The sequence below is a fragment of the Somniosus microcephalus genome, chromosome 2, assembly GCF_052327205.1.
Source record: "Somniosus microcephalus isolate GS21.2 chromosome 2, FLI_Smic_1.0, whole genome shotgun sequence".
In the NCBI taxonomy this organism is placed as follows: Eukaryota; Metazoa; Chordata; class Chondrichthyes; order Squaliformes; family Somniosidae; genus Somniosus; species Somniosus microcephalus.
Window position 1 is genome coordinate 114,248,064 of NC_140988.1, and position 22,113 is coordinate 114,270,176.

The 22,113-nt window shown below is 52.9% G+C and overlaps 1 protein-coding gene across 2 annotated transcripts in view; it reads left to right on the top strand.

Moving 5' to 3' along the window:
• The window catches only part of tll1 (tolloid-like 1), a 414,199-nt gene that overhangs the window by 203,823 nt on the left and 188,263 nt on the right, over positions 1–22,113 (top strand). The gene's annotated exons all lie outside the window — the stretch shown is intronic.

The window sequence follows — 22,113 nt, forward strand, 5'->3', positions numbered from 1 at the left end:
AAAAGTGAGAGAAAAACAGACATTTGTTATTGTTACCAATTTAACAAAAATATAAGGAAAAATAAGATAAATTAAAAAGAATCCGGAAAAATTCATCAGTGACTCAATGTATGATGTACTGCATGGTGTGGCACTGGGGTATGTGGAACAGGAAAGAGCCAAGTACAATCCTATGTCCGTGCTGAGTTAGCTGATCTCTGTCAGGGCATGGATAAGAATGGAAAAGTTGGCTGCATCATTAGGACGGGGAGAGAAAAAAAATCAACCATTGTATTTGCCCCAATCACCGTCCATTGTGATCCTTGCTCAACAGCGTGCATGCGTAGAGGTTGGATGAGGACATGATTGTGATGCCTCTCATGGTAAAATGTCCTGGTGACACTCACATATAGAATAACCACATGGTTGAGATACTGGGCTAGGAAGTGGAAAAAAAAACATCCAACTCCCGCACTTAGTAGCTATCCAGTGACCTCCTACTGGAAAATACACGTGTGGATACAAAGGTGAGAACAGAATCAGGCTTGAAAGTGAGTCCTGCCACAGCTGAATAGCTGATTGATTTAAATTATATTGTGGCACAGGCCTTGATCTGGCTATTATTTATAATGCTACTGGAGAGTGCAAGTTCATAATTTGCTGCCTGTCTTAAATAAATAGGATCTTCACCCTGTGTATTAAACTTGTGTCATAATTTTCAGACTGGAGTTAATATTGCTTAAAGTAGTCTTAATGCCTAGAATTCTACTCTCCCTTTGCCTAAGCAACTCTCCATATAACTGTTAGTCTTGGTGGACCAGTGTTGCATCTGCCATTTCCTTCCAATTATTATTACAGCCACATTTCATAGCTGTTATATGAATTGTTACACAGATGCTCTGGCCTAACTTCACAGATCTCGTATTTAGCTATAATTCTTTCTTGGCTCAAAAGCATGTTTAGGTAATGATAATATCAATATTTTCACTAAATGCGCTTTGCCCTAATTCCAAGGATTTATTCTAATGCTGACTATATTAATATAAAAACATTTAAGCTTATCCTTAAGTGCCTTATCTTTATTTGATCCTTTTCTATTTGCATTTCTTTATTTTGTCCTAAACATCATTGCCGCCTCCTACTTCTTGATCAGTCATAAATGTTTGCACATCTATGTTGACCAAATTGTGAACCCCACTCCCGATCCACTGTAACTGACTCCTACTTACTGGTTTTCTCTGTTACTGCAAGTAGTAAACTATCTACTCACTGTGCCTTAATTATTGATGTATTTTGAAGAGCAGAATGTAAACAATGTAAATGTCAAGGTTTATACTCATTATGCATTGAATAATACATCCTCTGAAGCCTTGGCTCAATATCAAAACAGGTCATTCATGTTTAAACTCCCACATTTGTCAAAGGTAAATTAGGGTTTCACTTTTTTTATTCTGAGAAACTAACACATTTATTAATCATCTGAAATTACTGTATAGTTTTGGTTCATGGTACTTACAGAAGGGCTCGTTGGTACATTCGCTTGTTGGTCCATGTTGAGGATCAAGATAGCATAGTGAGGGATTTCAAAGGGTTTGATCTGGGGCTTTCAGGACACTGTCAAACAAAGAAATAACTTGCATTTATATAGCGCCTGTCATGCCCTCAGGACGTCCCAAAGCGTTTTACAGCCAATGAAGTACTTTTGAAGTGTAGTCACTGTTGTATTGTAGGAAACACAGCAGTCACTTAGCACACAGCAAGCTCCCAGAAATAGCAATGAGATAATCATCAGATAATCTGTTTTTTAGTGATGTTGAATGAGTGATGAATATTGGCCAGGACACCAGGGAGAACTGCCCTGCTGTTCTTCGAAGAGCGCCATGGGATCTTTTACGGCCACCTGAGAGGAAACCTCAGCTTAACGTCTCATCCGAAAGAAGGAAGCCTCTGTTGGTTTGTGACGGTGTTCAAAGGTCGGGGTAATCTGGATGTGTGTATATGTGGAGTGGAGGGGGGGGGGGGGGTGGTTTCTGGGTCATGTAGACTTCCAAGTAAAGACTCCAGATTGCCCAGTACGTCATGACTTCTAAGAGGAAGCCATACATTACCCATTCCAACAGGCATATATCCCACAGGTGTTTTACCAACATGTTTTTGTGGGGAAGGCTACACTTTGCCGTGAGGGAGAATGCATCTCCTTGCCACTAGCAGTGCCAGATGTGCTAGCTCAGGAATTGCCAGGGGGAAATTAGAGCTTCTAAACTATCAACAGCCACTGGAGAGCTATGATTTTATAAACACAGTTGTGACAATCATGAGCAGATGGCTTTGTGGCGGCTCCCACCCATGGGGGAAAGGAAAGTTGGGTATGCCAGGTAAAACCCAGAAGGCTTTGTGGAGAGAGAGCGAGGGGTAGGAAGATGATGTGCTGTTTCTGATTTGTATCGTTGTTGCCCATTATTATTAAATTATAATTAAATACGTAGCATGGCTCGAGCTTTGTCTAGAAGAAGCTGAAGACCCTGTCACCCAATGCTTACATGGGTCTTCACAACAGTAAACCGTTGTTTCAAAGGTTACAGAAGTCAGTGACAGTGTGCGTTAGATGAAGTCTGTGGGCATTACTGCACATTCAGAAGGCTAAAATTATGACATTTTTATCTGTTGGGGAAGAGGTATGTACCACCATAATATATGCTTTTTTCCCTTGCAGTAGCATTTCCAACCAGTGGTGTTATTGTGGCCTATATTAACTCACTTCAGGAAAGGTGAGCGTAGAGGTGATTTTTCTTAACGTGTCAGTGTAGAGTTATGCTTTGCCTATGCAGTTTATACCCCACTTACTTTACATGGTTTCCTCCAATAGGAAGGATGTCATTGAAGGTTACTCTTGAAGTAAATTGAGCATTACCAGTGCCATTAGAGGCATGAAGACTCCCCTTGAAAAGGTGCTTTTTGGTGCACGTCTGACTGGTCAAAGGTACCTCAGCAGCAACATCTAGCATGTAGGTTGATGCAGCCTTCTTAGCCTAACCTTACAGGCTAGCAATGCAGTTTTGACATGGCTGACTCATACAAACATTCCCTGACACTAGGGATTGTCCTGACCAGACAGTGAAAATCAGAGTCATGTTTGGACCAAATGCACATGCACAAATCTCATACATGCACAGTTAGCTATTGTTGTGAAAAGTAGAGTCATAGTCATAGAGTCATAGGGGGAGAAATTCAGTATCGCCACGTTTGGGGCGTTATACTCGAGCGGGTGCGAAATTTAGTGTCCAGCGCAAATTATCGCCACCTACTGCTAAATTGACCTGCTTCGCCCCAGGAGGTGCTTGGAGCGCTAAAACAGGCGCTGCACGACTGTCCTAAGGCGCTAAGCTGGAGAAGCGAGGCGCTACCACCGAGGGCGGGCGCAGCGCAGGTGCGGCGAGTTAGCAATTGCACGCAGACACGCTGGCGCCGGTCAGCTCTTAAAGGGGAGGTTCGATCTTGGATTGCAGCCACACCCTGCGCATCGGAGCCCTGATTCTCGGCCTGGACAGACCTGCTGCCACATTCTAACGCCTAGGACCATGGAGAGGGCCAGGGAGCGAGCGCAGCAGTTCAGTGAGGGGGCCCTGCAGGTTCTGGTTGGCGCAATGGCGCGCAGGCAATCTATCCTGTTTCCGGACAGTGGCAGGAGGCCGCTGCCCAATGACTATCGCAAAGTTTGGAGGGAGGTGGCTCACAGAGTGACCTCCAGCAGCATGGTGCTTAGGACCACTGTGCAATGCAGGAAGAAGTTCAACGACCTCACTCGGGTTGTCAGGGTGAGTACCCTTTTCGGTATCCTCTTCATCCCTGCATGTCCACCTCACTTTATGGCCAAAGGGTCCTGAAAGCCCCAATGCCCAGCCCTCATCCAACACCAATGGGGCTTTCATGAAACTCACACGCACATTCAGCACTTTACACACTGTAAGGGCTATTCGACCATGGGACGCAGTGCAGCCAAGATCAGGGCTTCACACTGTAAGGGCTATTCGACCATGGGAGGCAGTGCAGCCAAGATCAGGGCTTCACACTGTAAGGGCTATTCGACCATGGAAGGCAGTGCAGCCAAGATCAGGGCTTCACACTATAAGGGCTATTCGACCATGGGAGGCAGTGCAGCCAAGATCAGGGCTTCACACTGTAAGGGCTATTCGACCATGGGAGGCAGTGCAGCCAAGATCAGGGCTTCACACTGTACTCAGAGCCCGTCCTTTCTCTTGCAGGGCAAGCTGGCCCATAACAGGAGGCAGCAGCAACGGACCGGGGGAGGCCGGCCTCACCTTCAAGACCTCAGCGATCTGGAGCAGCGAGTCCAGCGGGTTATGGCAGGCCGGATGATTGGCCCTGTCGCCACTGGAGATGCCGACCCCGTTCTGGACAGCAATGGTAAGGTCATCACCTTTTTGACCTCTCTCCTTCCACTTGTGCCTCACAACAGCATCCTTTGCCACTATCGAATCAATACAGTGCATTGCAGCACTCATGCCTCCCTCGCTGCTGCCCTGTCCTCACGCTAAAGCAACTCTTGTACCTCCCTGCTTTCAGATGCTGATTTGCCAGGTGAGGAGGCGGGCCCTCAAGCTGCCACTGTGAGTGATTCTGAAGGCGAGGAGAAAGAGGAAGCCGGACCATCAGTGCCACCCTCAGCCGAGGCAGCCCATGGCCATAATGGGGACACGTCTTCCCTGGAGGGGAGCAGGGGGGAAGGGTCTGAGGAGGGTGAAGCTCCGGGGCCCAGCGGGCTGCAGCAACGTTGGGGGGGGGGGGGCTAGGGATGCTCGGCGGCCTTCTCCCCGGAGGGAGAGTCTGGCTTCCAGTCCTGCTACAGTGAGCGCAGAAGAGGTGCGGCTCCTCGCTGAAATGGGCGCCCAGGCGGAGCAGAGGCACACTGAGCTCATGGCTGCAGTCGCAAGGATGCCCGAATCCATTGAGTCACTGGCAAGGAGTGTCCAGGACTTCGGCACAGCACTGGCAAGGAGCCTGCAGGACTTCGGTGCAGCACAGGCAAGGAGTCTGCAAGACTTCGGTGCAGCACAGGCGGCTTCCACACAAGTGCTTAGTGGTGCAATGCAGTCAGTGGCTGGTCTGATGCAGACGCAGATTGAGGTCACACGAGCACTGACTGCTGCCACCCTCGCTGGATCGGGCAGGATTCGCCAGGGCCCTCGCCATGCCGCAGCAGGCCAGCAGTCTGTGCTTCAGCAGATTGCTCCGCATGCTGCAGTGCTGCCCCATGGGAGTGCCAGTGTGTCGTCCGACCAGGGAGTGGCTGTCCTCTGTCAGGATGGCAGCATTCCTGCTGTCAACACTCTCACTTCTCCACTGGAGCTGCCACCACCTGTAGGACAGACTGCTGGCGCCCATGCAGAGTTGGAGCAGTCAGCAGCCGGGCCCTCCAGGCCCAGAGCTGGTCCAGGCCGTACCTCAAGGACATCTGCCGACTCAGTTTCTGACACTCAGCAGCCTTCCCCCAGCCTTGCTGCAGCCACTGGGGTCCCATTGCGGAGGAGCTGCAGGGTGGGAAGGGGCCAATCTTGTAAGCGAAGTAGATCACCCTCGAAGGGCAAAAAGTAGGAGGTGTGGCAAAATGCTGTTAATTTTTTTAGTGAAGGCCGAGGATCGTGGTCATTTTTTGTTTACTCTTTTGTTCATTGTCTCCAGGTTGTGAGAGCCAGTTATGTGTCTGACTGCTTTTTTGGGGGTTTCTCTCTATTTGTCATGCGGGAAGGGCACACAGTTTGTTAAATAAAGAAGTGTCTTTATTCAGATTGTGCATGTTTGCTCTTTGAACTATTTGTTGCCTTGACTGGCTTGGGTTTGTGGAACGGTTCCATTCATGTTCTTTCAATGGCACAAGCCATTCCCTCAGAGGGGGCCTAGAACCAACTTGCAATAAGCTGCTGACGGACGGCCCTTGCACTTTGTGCCTCCCTCCCGTCTTGGTGCTCCTCCTCCTCCTCCTCCTCCTCCTCTGCTGGTGCTCCAATGTCTGGTGGCAGTGGCTGAGTCCTGAGGATTGCCAGGTTATGCAGCATGCAGCACACTACAACGAAATGGGAGACTCGCTCAGGTGAGTACTGAAGGGCTCCCCCGGAATGGTCCAGACAGCAGAACCGTTGCTTTAGCACGCCGTTTGTGTGCTCAGTGATGTTCCTGGTCGCTTGATGGCTCTCATTGTATCGTTCTTCAGCAGGGGTGCTGGGCGCATGGAGCGGGGTCATCAGCCAGGTGCACAGAGGATAGCCCTTGTTCCCGAGAAGCCAGCCTCCTGGGTGAGCCGGGGCTTCGAAAAGGTCTGCCACAGAAGTCTGGTGCAGGATGAAGGCGTCGTGGCTGCTGCCTGGAAAGCGGGCATTGACAGCTAGTATCAGCTGTCTGTGGTCACACACCAACTGGACGTTCAACGAATGGAACCCCTTCCGGTTGCGGTAATCCTCGGCATTTTCTTGCGGTGCCCGCAAAGCCACATGCGTGCAGTCAATGGCACCCTGGACCATGGGGAAGCCCGCTATTCTTGCAAATCCCATTGCGCGCTCTTGCTGCTTGTCCAGGGTCATGGGGAAGGAAATGTACTGACGTCTCCTTTAAAAGGGCATTCGTGACTTGGCGGATGCAGCAATGCACCGCGAACTGGGAGACATTGGCAATGTCCCCAGTAGCGGATTGGAAGGAGCCGGTGGCATAGAAGTTGAGAGCCACTGTCACCTTCACTGCCACTGACAGAGACGTCCTGCTCCTCAGTTGAGGCTGCAGATCTGGCTGAAGCAGGTGGCAGAGCTCAGTGACCACCTCCCTGCTGAATCGAAGCCTCCGCAAACACTGCTCCTCAGACATGTTGAGGTATGAGAACTGTTGGCGGAATACCCAGGGAGGGTAAGGTCTCCTGTGCCGACGCCTGTTGACCCTCCTCCGTCTGGCCATGATTGGCACTCTCTCTCATCGTCTCTGAGCCCTCTCAATGCAATGGAGAAACCCAATGTTTCCACCCATTGCAGCCCCCATAGTATGTGGCCACTCAAGGTTATGCCAGTGAAAAATCAAACCAACTGCAAAGTTCTGGGCCGAAGCCAGAAGTACCTCTGCGAGCGCTGACTCAATGCAGAAAGCTCTCTCCCTTTGTCTCTCTGCAAATCTCTCTCTCTCTCACAGAAGGAGTGGTCCAAAAATGGCTACCACAAAGAAGCCAGGAAGAGCCCCCTTTAAATAGCGCCCCCCCAGCCCCACAGCGTCTGGGAACCATACCAGTCACTGGGAGTGCCAGGTGGAAAGGAGGGGGGCGCCACTGAAGTTCCGGTTCGGGGTGCCCCAAGGGCGTTGCACCATGAAATGACGTCAGGATCTGCGCGCGCAGCTGAGCGGGCGTTGCGGTTTTGCGCCGCCGCTAAATGTCCGCTCAATTTCGCGAGAGGCGCAGGTCTCGCCGCGCCCGGGCGCTAGCCGCATCGCGCCCCACTTATCGCCCTCTTAAGGCGCTAACAGCTGGCGCTAACAACTGAATTTCTCCCCCATAGAGTTATACAGCTCAGAAAGAGGCCCTTCGGCCCATCGTGTCCACGCCAGCCATCAAGCCCTGTCTATTCTAATCCCATTTTCCAGCACTTGGTCCATAGCCTTGTATGCTATGGCATTTCAAGTGCTCATCTAAATTCTTCAAGAATGTTGTGTGGGTTCCTGCCTCTACCACACTTTCAGGCAGTGAGTTCCAGATTCCAACCACCCTCTGGGTGAAAAAGTTTTTCCTCAAATCCCCTCTAAACCTCCTGCCCCTTACCTTGAAACTATGCCCCCTGGTTATTGACCCCTCTACTAAGGGGAAAAGTTCCTTTCTATCTACCCTATCTATAACTCTACACTGACACGTTAAGAAAAATCACCTCTATGCTCACCTTTCCTGAAGTGAGTTAATATAGGCCACAATAACATAATTTTGTACACCTCAATCAGGTGCCCCCTCAGCCTTTGCTCTAAGGAAAACAACCCCAGCCTGTCCAGTCTCTCTCCATAGCTGAAGTGCTCCAGCCCAGGTCACATCCTGGTGAATCTCCTCTGCACCCTCTCCAATGCAATCATGTCCTTCCTATAGTGTGGCGACCAGAACTGCACACAGTATTCCAGCTGTGGCCTAACTAGCGTATAAATGGTGCAGAATCGGCAGTAAGTAAACTGGGAATGATCCGCTGCCCATGATTCTGTAATATAAATGGGGTATTAAAACAGCCAGGAGACTATTACCACAATGTTCCGTTTCCAATTTGCCTTCAGCATGTGTGGGTCTGACTCACTGCCTGAATTAATGAAGCCAACAGTCTTTTACAATTCAAAGCAATTTTTTTCCCAGAAAAAAGCTGTGTGTGGGTGTGGGTAATGAGGAATGAGCTCCAGTATTTACTTGATACACACACTGCCCATTCTTCCAAGTAAATTCCCACTAATATGATGAATAAGCCAGCACAGAGTCAAACATGCAACCATTACATAAGTGACTTCTGTGCTCCTGTACTGCTCTCTATAACTGGTGTTAAATTACATTTTTCTGCAAGTTGAGCCAGCCAGGTACAAAATGTTCAGCTCATTTTTAGTGTCAGTGCTCAATAAAATTGGGGCCATTATCTCTTCTGTAACCTGAGAGACGATATTTTACCAATGATAACTACAGAATGGCAGTCAATACCTGTTTTATTACATCCTTGAACTCATTTTTTTGCAAAGACGGACCAGTTTGATTTCATCAGGGAATGCTTATGGAAATTATAAGCACTGCATTGTAACTTCAGATGGTAATAATGAATAATGTATTATCCAGACTCCCCGAAGACTGTGGCTCAATGATGGAATGGATATTAATGGACAGTGGTGAAAACTTCTTTCTAACTCTGGATGATGGCCTTTCAGCTAGTCTTGTTTACTGTTTCAGTTCAGTATAAACATTATAGACCTGGACCTCTCTCTGTGAAGGCAGGGATGGCTAGTACCAGTGGTAAATCTACTTGCCTACCACTTGGAAAATTTAGTATTTCTGCCGGTAACAACCAGAGAAAAACGTTCCCGTGACCACCTCACAATGTGCAGGCCAGAAATGTGGCTATTAATGACAACCTGCGAGAGAGGTTCAGGAAATTAATAATTAGGTTTCAATGAGGAAATAGTGGGATAAATGTTGCCTATTGGAGCAGCTGAACAGCCCGATCCTGCCAGCGAGAAGCTTGATTCAATTTTCAGAGCTAGGCCTCATTACCATGCCATCGGCCGACTGCAGGTGCCAAACGGGCATCCCACGGCAGCTCGCCAACTCTAGTCTGACGCAGTATTGGCTAGCCCAGGGGTCAGTCCCACCAGCAGGAAGGTAGGTCCGGGGTAGGCGAGGCGATCATGGAGTGAGGGGAGCCCAGGTTGGTAGTGGCCCACATTACTTTTGTGAAGCCTGGCAGAGCACTGCTGCTCCTCTTGCTCTCAGAAAAATAATTTTGCACTTACATTTTTAGTGCCTCTTCTGCTGTAGGACCCGGTAAAACTGGGCGGAGCATGAAACTGGGCGGAGCAGGCGGAGTGCCTGCTCCGCCCAGTTGGCCATCAAAATTACAAATGTACTTCATAGGACCCTGATTTACATATCAAAAGGACCCAATGCCTGAAACAGGCAGTTGCTCCGGCTGCCTGGTGGAATGCTTCTTTGAGGATGGCAGCAGTCAGTGCACCAGTGTAAATGGGGCTTTAGGCCATTACCGCCCCGTATATGCTGTGTGGCCCAAGTTTTAACATCTATCCCATTGTTTCAGTGTCTTCATCCTCCAAAAGTTGATTGAGCACATAGCATGAGTCCTACTCTTCAGTCATTTGTCAGAGAATTAACAGGAACTGCTCCCCTGATAGCTTGCAAGTTTAACCAGTAAATAACTGAGTTGTATATACTGTACCAGGAACAGATCCAAGCTCAATACTCAAGTCTGTGTTGAGTTGCCTGATCTCAGCCAGGGCCACTGTTGATCTCAATAGGGAATAGGGAAGAGAGAATCAGCTAGGGCTCCCACCCCTGATCACTAGCCACTGATCCCCGATGGGAACCCATGTGTAGGGATGTGCCTGAGGAAATGATTGGACTTGGGTGTGATGCTCCAGCAGTTGAGTAGCCTACCAACCGTCACTGTGCCCCCTTTTTGAAGGGGCTGCATTTAAATCATTTTTTAAAAATTCTGACCTTTACCTTCATGATCCAGGTCTGGACCCTCAGAGTGGGGTCCACATCCATAATTGGCTGGCCAGTACACCTGGTTTCACATGATATACAGCTGCTGATAATCCACCCAGTTACTGAGAGGCTGGGGACACGGGACCTCCTGGTGTTGGGACACTGTGTCCCTGCCCTCGTCCCCACCCCTCCTACACTTTCATAGGGTAGATACAGAGAAACTATTTCATCTGGTGTGGTAAACCAGAACAACAGGTCCTAATCTTAGAATTAGATTTAGGCCATTTAGGAATGAAATCAGGAAGCACTTTTTCACACAAAGGTTAGTGGAAATCTGGAAAACTCGCCCCAAAAATGTCTGTGGATGCTCAGTTAATTGAAATGATTAGGACTAAGATTGATAGAATTTTGTTATGCAAGGGTCTCAAGCGATATGGAACAAAGGCGGGTAAATGGGGTTGAGGTATAGATCAGTCATAATCTAATAGAATGGCAGAACAGGCTTGAGCTGATTGGCCTACTGCTGTTCCTAGATTCCTATGTACATGGCTGACCTTGCTTGGGGTGGGCAGAGGCTCCTTCCCTTAGAATGGCACAAAGAACTCCTGATGTAAGGTCAGGACCAGGTGTACCTGCTTTCCAGCACTTCCAGTGCACTTCTGCCAGGGTTACTGTGGGAATGTGCCAGAAGTGCTGTGGATTTTCCGCAACTCTAGATGCAGACTGCCCCACTGATGTACCGTGCAGAGCCACTTCCTGAGGTGGTTCTCCAGCACATGGATCCACTATAAAACAATACTTCATGTGCAAGCTTTCACAAGACCAGGGCCTTGAAATTCAGTGGGCTGCGCCACCCATTAGCACCTTAAGAGGGCGCTAAGTGGGTCGGAAGCCACTGGCCACGCCTCCCGCTAAATTCAGCGGGACGCTATTGGCGGCGCTAGCCGTTAGCGCTGCGTCGCTACCGATGATGTCATCGGTGTGTGTAGTGCCCCGATCGCGATATTTAGGTGCGCCCCCTGCTTTAACGCCGGACTCTATGTGCGACCGGTTCAGGGGGGCCTACCTGCGGCGGTAGAGGCGCTAATTAAAGGAGAGGTGCGGGGCGGCCATTTTTGTTACTGGCCACCTGCCAGCACCTCTCCGCGCTGCCGTCCCCGGCCTCCTGAGCCCCCCCGCGGAGTGCCGACTGCGTTCCAAGAGCCCGGCACTTCTCCTTGGTGCCGGGCTCTTTTGCCGGCACTCGCAATCCTCGGGGGCCCAGCTGGGCCCCAGATCGCGCTGCACAAGGCCCCTCCCCTTTAAGAAGGGGAGGGAGGCCTGCAGTACCACAGCGCGACGTGCCGCAGCGTGTGGCGCTGCAGCACGTTGCGCAGCAATATTCAGTTGCAGCGCCCCAAGAGGGATGTGGGGCGCCTCCAGTAGCGCCACACTTCCCTCTGGGGCGCTCCAACTGAATTTCCGGCGGGCGGCCGCGACTGCTTCCGGGGCACTACTTTTAGCGCCCTGGCGAGGCTGGCGCCCCAAACAGGGCTATAGTGAATTTCTAGGCCCAGTTGTTTTAAAATCATGAACAGCAGTTATCTTACTGGGGCCTTGTACCTCCCTCCCCCAATTGCTGAGGAAGGCTTGTACTGCTCAATAATGAAATTGTTTCACTGGCCTGTACAGAACCGACAGAAGCACTTCAGTTAACTTTGGGAATGCTGCTGGCAAACCACGAACAAAAGTTTGTTATGAGAGCATATAACTGTTGGTAGCTTCAAAACAGTCAGCCTGGATTGTGCCTCTGGGTCTCCGTATTATCACGACACTAAAGGGTTAATATCAGTCCCACTCTGTAGGGCACGGAGATCAGCATGCTGATTTGCAGCGTTCCTGGTTTTCCAGTCATTAAAATTAATGGCCATCAAGCGAGATTCCATTCTGGAAGTGGAATCTCTGAAAATCTACACCTAGATTCTACCTCTGTGTCTGCACCCCAGTACAAAGAGTTAATTCTTGACTGACAGACCTCATTATTGCAGTGGGTTGTTATTTCCTTGAGGTGCTAATAATCTTTGAGCGCCGGACACTGTACAGGATCCTTTGGTAATATTGGTAATTGTTATCTCATTATTCATTAAGGATGTTCTGTGCTGACATGTTTTGATCTGCTTGTTTTCTTTGATGTTTGGTATTGCCGGTTTTGTAAACTGTAGTTTCTTTCTAATTTTCCATTTCTTTATCCACTTTTACATTAATGATAATATACTGTTAGTAGTGAGTGTGCGGTACTTCTGCCACCAACATTACGTTGGCCTAGATTTTGCTGCCAAAATAACAGCAAGTTTAATGTGCATGCCATTACGAATGTGTAAATGGTCCAGCAACATGTGGCGAGGAAGAGCTATCCTGTGAAGGGCACAGCTCAGTGTAGTTGAGCTCGCACTGTCAACCACTTGCTGGGCAAACCAATCTTGAGCTGAAGGATGAGGGGAAAAGTCTAACTAATGGGGTATGGTGTGTGATGCCCCATGCCAACAAAATATGGGCCAATTATAATGTGAGGGAAATTAACATTACACCTCCAACAGCGTTTCAGTTTGAAGTTTTCATGGTCAGAAGCATAGAATCACAGATCTCTTCCTATTGGCCTCCAGCATTCTAAGGTTATAGGTTTCCTCTTAAATGCTGGAACCCTGGCACCTCTATGTGCCTTCTATGTTGTACTTTGATGGTTTGTCAGAATTTGGGAAGTGAAGGTATTTATTTCTCTTTCTGCAGTGCTCAAATTTAGAAATGAAAATAATGGTAACGCTGCCTTCCATTTTATTTCACCGTGTAATCTGACACAAGCAGCTTGCAATGGGCTGTAACTGAGACTTGCACTGTTTTAAATTTTGACGATTTTCTTCCATCAGCAAAACCACCAAAGAAATGAATGGCATAAATCATGTCTTTTTGTACTTTGTTTACACTGCAGGATCAATGGATTCTGAGATCACAGCAACAATGGAACTACTGTGCATGCACAAGATTTGTGCATCTGCAGTTGTTACAAAGTTACATTCCCAAGTGCTGTTATTAACCAGTGACCATCCCAGTTGTTTGGGCCAGTAATGGGAAGACCATAGGTTGTGTGGACAGACAGAATAAAATGGCAGACCTGATGGCAAATGGTTCCAGCGGCAACTATTTATCTTTGCTGTCAGTGGCATTCAGAGACAGGAAATGAAACCACCTTGATGGATAGTGTTCTCTGCCTCGAGAGACATGTATACTGTCCCACTTCCAAAAGCAGGCCTATAATATGAATGGAGTATTGAAAGAATATAGCAAAATCTTTAAAAATCTGTACATAATTTCACGATAATAATAAGCCCTGCCATTTGAGAGACCATTAAAATGTTATTTCTTCTTAATTAGCAAAATAAAATGGAGGATGGCTTCAACTTATCCAGCTTTTAATTGACAATTCTGCTTCTCCTTCCTCCTCCCCCATAGACATGGACATTTTGGTATGTTAGAACCAAAATCGATAGATTTTTGAATATTAAGGGAATCAAGGGATATGGGAATAGTGCAGGAAAGTGGAGTTGAGGTAGAAGATCAGCCATGATCTTATTGAATGGCGGAGCAGGCTCGAAGGGCCAAATGGCCTACTCCTGCTCCTATTTCTTATGTTCAAAAGATGTGTTAGCATGAAATCCCCTCAACTGAGTGCAATTTTGAACTGCACTCTGTGTCACAATGAAAAATCTTTATGAGCAAACTTAAGAACAATGCCAATCTAAACATAACAGGTAATGATATTTTGTTAGCACAGAAAAAAGCCTCCCTTTACCTGGTTGTAGGACATTTTTTGTTGTGTATGTACCTTTAAGAGAAGAACTGATTCTATACTGCAGTACCGGCAGTGACCACCCCTGTATATAAAGCCACAGCAGGCTTCTGTACTTCAGTCTTAAGTTACCCTCTGTTCAGCTGCAAGCACGAGCAGAGGGAGCAGCCAGACTTTGGAGAGTGGATTAAAGTGGTGGTCCCCTGACCAGGAAGAGGAGGAGAACGTTGGACCACCACCACCAACTCCACCATCATTACATCAACTGAGGTGCCTGGAGAGAGAGGACAGAGGAGGAGAAGGAGAAAGGAGGCCTACATCAACATCAACCAGGGGAGAGGCCTTTCTATCACTGCCTCCCCAATTTGGCCTCCACTTCAGGAGAGGGAGAGAGGGGAGAGAAACCAACTGCTTGAAAGGAGGGAAGAAAACTTCATCCGGAACATCTACAGGTGGGTGTTATTTGGGGCACTCTCCCAAGACTTTGTATTTTAGGTGGGGGGAGAAAAGAAGAAGCAAGGCCGGATCATCAAGGGGTGTAGTGTGTGTGTGTGTGTGCTCTTGTTAAAAGCTAGGCCACACACACCACTAATTAGCATCCCTTCTATTGCCTGCCCTGGGAGAGCTTGGAGCTGCCCAAGGTGAAGTCTTTAATTTAATTTAATTACATCGTTAAGACCTGTTGCAGGACTAAGCCTGGGCTTCTCCAGCTTTTCCAGGTGAAGACGTCTTCTCCCCCTGCCAGAAGACCACCATCACCAAAGACTTTTTCCATCGGAGAGTGCAACCCTGCCTACACCCACCCACCATCCTGAGTGGCAACACTGCCCTTTGCGGCCTCCCTCCTTCCCACCCCCCCACCTCTCTCTCTCTCTCTTTGTCTCTCTCTGCCTGTCTTTCTAAGGCACCTTAGTTTCATCTATTTTATTAATTGCCAATTGAGCAGAGGGGAGAGGCCACTCTCCCAATTTAAATCAATAAGGAGAGAGGTGTGTCCTCATTTTAATCAGCTCCCTCTGCTCAATAGAGGACAAAAAAAATATATATACACCGAGGCCATTAACACCTTCAGGCCTGTGACTTGGGGTGAGTGTAGCCCTTAAAAAAAGCACCCCAGAATGGCGACTGCGTCTTCGCCGGTGGCGGGGCCAGCCGGGACCTATGCGAGAGTGGTAGCCACGGCCACAGCTGCTCCCGCTGTTCCTGCTGCCCCGTCACCTTTTCGATTAATAACAAAAAAGCTTGGGGTGAAGAGCTACACTCACCCCACTATGACCATCGAGGCCTGCGTCAAGGCCATGGCTGGGGTTGTCGGCCCCTCAGCCATCGTCGCGGCCTCGAAAATGTATGGGAAGGCTGTGTTCTTCCTGGGGTCGGAGCGGGCGGTGTCCCTGGCTGTCGCCAAGGGGCTCACCGTGGGCGGGACCTTCCTGCCGGTGGATCCTCTCGAGGCCACCGCGCAGAGGATCATTATTTCCAACGTCCCGCCCTATGTTCCTGGTGAGCTCCTCCTTCCCCATTTGCGACAACTTGGGGAGGTGAGGTCGGGGATCACGCCCATCCCGCTCGGCTTCCGGGAGGCCAGCCTTCGCCACGTCTTCTCCTTCCGGCGCCAGCTGTTTATCCAGCTGGCGCGGGAGGAGGACACTGAAGGGGCGTTCGTCGTCCTCCACGAGGGGACCGCCTACCGCGCCTTTTGGACGTCGGACGGTGTGAGGTGCCATGCCTGCAGGGAGGTGGGGCACATCAGGAGGAACTGCCCTGCCTCCAAGGCCGCCGGATCATCTCGTGCGGCCGAGGCTGGCGCCGCCGCCGCCGCCCTTCCCCCCGGATCTGCCCACGCGTCAAGTACGTCTGATGCGCGGTTGACGTCGGGGGCCGATGCCACCAAGGCCTCCGGCGGGGGGGAGGGAGCGTGTCCGGCCGGAAAGAAGGCGCGGGGAAAAAAGAAGCACCTTAGGGCAGGTCCCCCCGTGGATGGTGAGCCCTTGCCCCTTGAGCCCCTTACACCCGCGCTCCTCGCGGAGTTGATCAGGGCAGATGTGAGCGGGAGGGGCCCCGTGCCCGAGCCTGTGGCCGCAACCGCCGCAGCGGTAATGCCAATACCTGCGGCCGGGCTCGGGCCCGAGGAACCCGACAAACCTGCTCCGCCGGAGGGAGTCGAGGAGGAGGCCTTTGCAGACATGGAGGTCTCCCTCGCTCCCTCCGTGCTAAAAAGAAGGCGCGACCCCCTGGATGAGGAGGAGGACCGGGAGGAGGAAGGTCCCTCCGAGCAGGGGGAGTCGTCGCCCGCCGCGGGTACTGCGCCCCCCCGCCCCCCCAGCGCTGTCGTCATCACCAGCGATCGGCAGGGGTCGCCTGTCCCTCGGGAGGCTGAGGCAGATGTGTCTGTCCAGCACGTGCCTCCCGGGGATGGGGATGAGACCCTGCCCGTGGGGGGGGTTGCGGAACAACCCGCGGCAGTAATTGAAGTTGACCTTTTATCGGTGTCGTTACCCCTCGCCGGGTCGGGCAGCCTGGGGGTTGGGTCGGGCGAGCTCGAGGATAATGAGCTCGCCCAATGCGACCCGGACGTCTCCCAGGGGATGCTCGTCCTGGTAGAGCTTTTAATTCAAAACCCCCCGTCCGCTGGGTCGGAGGTTGGTGGCGGGGAGGAGGATGGCCCCCTGGCTGCGTCTCTGGTGCCGGACGTACTGGAGGAGCTGGAAATTGTTCTCTCCCCGGTTTCTCTGGTCGTTCCGGCGTCTGAGGTGGAGGGGAGCTCTGAACCGCCGCCGTCTTCTGGCCCGGCACCCCTAGAGGAGCCCAGGGAGAAATCCTCTGCCGCCGATCCTGGGGGTGGGATCCGGGCGGAGGCGGGGCTGGCTGGCGCGGCCGAGTCGTTCGCTTCGCACTGCGCGGCGGACGGGTTGGCCGCTGGTGACGACCCCCTGGAGGAGGATGGGGACTCGGTGATGGGCACGGAGGACGATTCGGACTCCAGCGCCGACGTGGCGATGGATGACCTCGTGCCCCTTGCCGAGTCTCCCCTCATTTCCGTAAGGGAACTCCGGGATTTTATGGCCACGTGCCTGGGTCAGCGCAATAAGGTCCGGCTGGCCCTCGACAGGTGGTCGGAGCTGGCGCTGCTCATCGATTCCGTCCGCGCCGCCGTTAAGATCTTGGGCGCGGACGAGGGTGTGAACCCGCTCGAGCTGCGTCGGCTCACAACGTTTCTCACTGGGCTGCTGAGGAAGTGGCGGCGGACCAGCGGCTGCGCTTCCTCGCCCCGTTAGGTGTAGGTAGAGGTTGCACTATGCTTCTGACATGAAGATAACCATAGCCAGCCTCAACATCAACGGCAGCAGGGAGGCGCGCCGCAGATTCAATAACTTCTCGGTCCTTCGGGACGGGAAGTATGCGGTGTGCTTCCTGCAAGAAACCCACACCGTTCCGGGAGACGAAGCCACGTGGCTCCTGGAGTGGCAAGGAGGGGTCAGCATGAGTCACCTCTCCAACAATTCCAGCGGGGTGGCTATCTTGCTGGCCCCGCATTTTCAGCCGGAGATCTTGGGGGTCAAGGAGCACGTGCCGGGCCGCTTGCTCCATGTCACTGTTCGCCTGGGGGGCGTGCCGCTCCATCTAGTGAACGTGTACGCCCCTCAGACCAGTGCGCAGCAAGTGCGCTTCTTCGAAGAAGTGTCCGCTCTCTTGGGCTCCATCGACGTGGGCGAGTGCGTCATCCTCGGGGGGGATTTTAACTGCACCCTCGAGGCGAGGGACCGTTCGGGTCCCCCGCGAAGCCCGGCGGCGATGGAGAAGTTGAGGGACCTGGTTGGGTCCTTCGACTTGGTGGACGTCTGGCGAAATCTCCACCCCGACTCCAGCGCCTTCACTAGTGTGAGGTCTGGGGGAGGAAGGTCCAGAATCGACCGCCTCTACATTTCCCGGGCGTTCGTCTCCTGCGTTCCGGCAGCTTCCATGCGGCCGGTGCCGTGCACGGACCACCACCTGGTGTGGGCGGAGCTCGCTCCGCTGCGCGCGCGGGGGGGAGGTCCGTGTACTGGCATTTTAACAACCTGCTGCTGGAGGACGCACGGTTCCGGGATTCGTTTCGTCGATTCTGGGCCGACTGGAGAAGGAAGCAGGGGGGCTTCCCCTCCTTGAGGCTATGGTGGGATGTGGGCAAGGCTCACATCCGTCTCTTCTGTCAGGAGTAAGCGAAGGGGTCGACCAAGAGGCGGGAGGCCCGGGTCGGGCGGTTGGAGAAGGAGGTGCTCGACCTGGAGTCCCGTCTCGGTCAGGTCGTCGAGGACCCGGCCCTGCGGAAGGTGTACGAAGAGAAGGGCGCGCTGAAGGACCTGCAGCTCGTCGGGTCCCGAGGCGCGTACGTGAGGTCGCGGATCCAGCTCCTGCGGGACCTGGACCGCGGCTCCCCCTTCTTCTACTCGCTGGAAAAAAGACGGGGGGTCCGTAAGCAGCTCTTGGGGCTGCTGGCCGACGACGGATCTCTGGTCTCGGATCCGGAGGGAATCAGCGCGGCGACCCGCGCCTATTACGGGGCTCTGTTCTCTCCGGATCCGTCCAGCGAGGATGCGCGCAGAGTTTTGTGGGAGGACCTGACGAAGGTTGGCCCGGAGGGCGCCGAAAAATTGGACGCTCCGCTAAGTCTGGCGGAGCTGACCGGTGCCCTCCGCCAGCTCTCTAGGGGAAAGTCCCCGGGGCTGGACGGGCTGACCGTGGAGTTCCACAGGGCGTTCTGGGACGTCTTGGGGGGGCGACTACGCGCGGGTCCTGGGGGAAAGTTTGGCGACCGGGGAGATGCCCCTCTCTTGGCGCAGGGCGGTCATTGTCCTGCTGCCTAAGAAGGGCGATCTCCGCCTCCTTAAGAACTGGCGCCCGGTCTCCCTCCTCAGCACGGACGATAAAATCTTTGCCAGGGCCATGTCTGCTCGCCTTGGCACCGTGCTGGCCCACATGATCCACCCCGACCAGTCCTACACGGTCCCGGGCCGGACCATCCACGATAACATCCATCTGGTCCGGGACCTGGTCCACCACTCCCAGAGGGCTGGTCTGTCGGTCGCCTTCCTTTCCCTGGATCAGGAGAAGGCGTTCGACAGGGTGGATCACGAGTATCTCTTCGGGACTCTGCGCGCATTCGGGTTCGGGACGCATTTCGTCGCCCGGATCCGACTTCTGTACGCCGCCGCGGAGTGTCTGATTAAAGTTAACGGGTCCTTGACGGCGCCCCTTCGCTTCGGGAGGGGGGTGCGTCAGGGATGCCCCATGTCCGGTCAGTTATATGCCATTTGCGTGGAGCCTTTCCTGCGCCTCTTGTGGAAGAGGTTGACGGGACTGGCTCTGCAAGGGCCGGGCGTGGAGGTGGTCCTCTCGGCTTACGCCGATGACGTGCTCCTCACGGTCACGGATCCCGCTGACTTGCGGAGGATGCGGGAATGCCAGCAGATTTACTCGGACGCATCCTCCGCCAAGATCAACTGGGAGAAATGTTCCGGACTCCTGGTGGGTCAGTGGCGGGTGGACTCCCTGCCGGAGGAGTTCAGGCCTTTCGCCTGGAGCACCACGCACCTCCTCTATTTGGGAGTCTACCTTAGCCCTGCCGAGGATGCTTGGCCGGCGAACTGGCAAGAGCTGGAGGCCAAAGTCACCGCTCGCCTAGGACGCTGGACAGGACTGCTCCGAGTGTTGTCCTACAGGGGTCGAGCGCTGGTCATAAACCAGCTGGTGGCCGCCATGTTGTGGTACCGGTTGGTCACTTTGATCCCTCCCCCTGCGTTTGTCGCCAAGATTCAGAAGAAGCTCATCGACTTCTTCTGGGACAAAAGGAAGCACTGGGTCTCTGCCGCGGTTCTGTGTCTCCCGCTTAGGGAGGGCGGTCAGGCGCTGGTGTGCCTTCGCACCCAGGCTGCGACTTTCCGTCTTCAGACGCTGCAGAGATACCTGTACGTCGAGAATCCTCCGAGATGGTGTGCGCTGGCGACGTTTTTCTTCCGCCAGCTGCATGGCCTCAATTACGACACGCAGCTCCTGTTTGCGAAAGTGGGCAGCAGGCGTGCCGGCCTGCGGGAGCTGCCTGTCTTCTACCAGGAACTACTATGGGTTTGGAACTACGTCGCTTCCAGGCGGAGCTCTCCCCCGTCGGGAGCGGCGGCTCTCCTTCGGGAGCCGCTGCTCAGGAATCCGCACCTCCACGAACACGGGTTCGGGCGGCTGGCGGAGGGTAGGGCTGTGGCTGGCAAGGTGACCAGAGTCGGGGACCTGCTCGATGGTGGAGGAGCGGGCTGGATGGCGCCGGAGGAGCTGGCGCGGCGCCTGTCCTGGGCCAACGTCCAGCTCGCGGTCGAAACCATCGAATCGGTAAAAGCGGCACTGGGCCCCGACTCCACTAGGTGTATCGAGGCGGCTCAAGCACGTGGGGCGATCCCGTCCGAGCTTACCCCCGTTCGGACGGAATTCCTCATCGGCGCCCGGCCCCGAAACTCCCCTCGGGAACCGGCGCCTCACAACTTGAGCCGTCTCGAGGAAATACCCTCCGTGCCTTTTCATTCCGCGCGGAGGGGTTTCCTGTACGGGCTGCTCCTGCACACTCTCCACTTTGCCATCTTCGTCTACCGTCCGGACACGCCTTGGCGTGGCGTTTTGCCGACCGGCGGTAGCGGAGGTCCCCAATGGAGGGCTCTCTATGCGGGAGTCCTCCCTTGTTCCATCTGGGACTTGGCCTGGAGGGTGTTGCATGGAGCGGTCCCGTGCAATAAGGTTTTAAGTAGGTTCACGGACTCCCAGGCCGCCTGCATTTTTTGCGGCCTGGAGGAGTCCGTGTTTCACGTTTATATGGATTGTGAGAGGTTGCAGCCCCTCTTTCACTACTTGAAGGGGCTGCTCCTCGATTTTTGGTTGCACTTCAGTCCCACGCTCTTGATCTATGGTCACCCGGTGCGGAGGGGAGCGGACAGGTTGGAGGACCTCCTTGTGGGCCTGCTCCTGGGCCTGGCTAAAAGAGCCATCAATTGGTCCAGGCAGCGGGCGGTCGAGGGGGTCGTCCAGCCGGATTGCCTGCATCTCTTCCGCGGCCATGTTCGCGCCCGGGTGGCCCTGGAGATGGAGCACGCGGTGTCCGCCGGTGCGCTTGAGTATTTCCGCGACCGGTGGGCGCCGCGGGGACTGGAGTGCATCATCAACACGGAAAACCAAATTTTAATTTGATTTGTTAAGCTTTAGTTGAACTTTTGTTTATTTACAGTCGAATTGGTTTTTTTTGGGTCCAAATAAAAGAGTACCCTCCGTTCAGTAAATACCTGTTTTATTGTTCGCCTGCAGTCCGTGTATTATTAAGGCGCGGAAACTACAGTGGCGACGAACAGGTTCGAACTCACCTGCAGTACTGCATCACCTCACGGGGATCTTTCCCTGAGAAGAAGCTTCTTGGAGGTCGAAGTCAGAGCAACGGGCGTCGACCGCGGGCAACCGCCCAAGGATCCCTCGGAGTTCGGAGAGTTGCAGGAGAGGCTGTGGCGAGCTGGGCTTGGCTCCCCAGTCAAGGTGTTCCAGCAAATCGTGCTGGTAGCAGGTAGTGCGCTGACCCTTCCGGACTGCGGCGGGCTTGAGCTCAATCGAGCGGCTCTGCAAAGGGGCCGTGCACCGTCGTCGGGAGGAAAAGAGAGAGAGAGGGTGGAGCGCACAGGGCGCGGTCGGTGCTCAAGAACCGGGCAGTGTAGCGAAAATAAAACAAGGGGAAGGAAAAGTGAGACGCGCCGAAGCCGCGGGTCGCCGCCATTAGCCTGCAGAACGCTAGGAGCAGCGTGGCAGCAAGGGGAAGAAGGAAAAGCGTGGGAGGCGCCATTTTATTCCATTGGGGAAGAAGGAAAAGCGCGGAAGGCGCCATTTTAATCCATTGGTGAAGAAGAAAAAGCGCGGGAGGCGCCATTATAAATCACCAAAGATGCCGAAAAGTGGCAGTATCACTGCTTTCGACAACGAGGTAGAAGACTGGACCACGTATGTGGAAAGAATTGAAGTGTACTGCACGGCAAATGAGGTGGCCGATGGAAAGAAGGCGTCGGTATTATTAAATTTGATGGGCGCG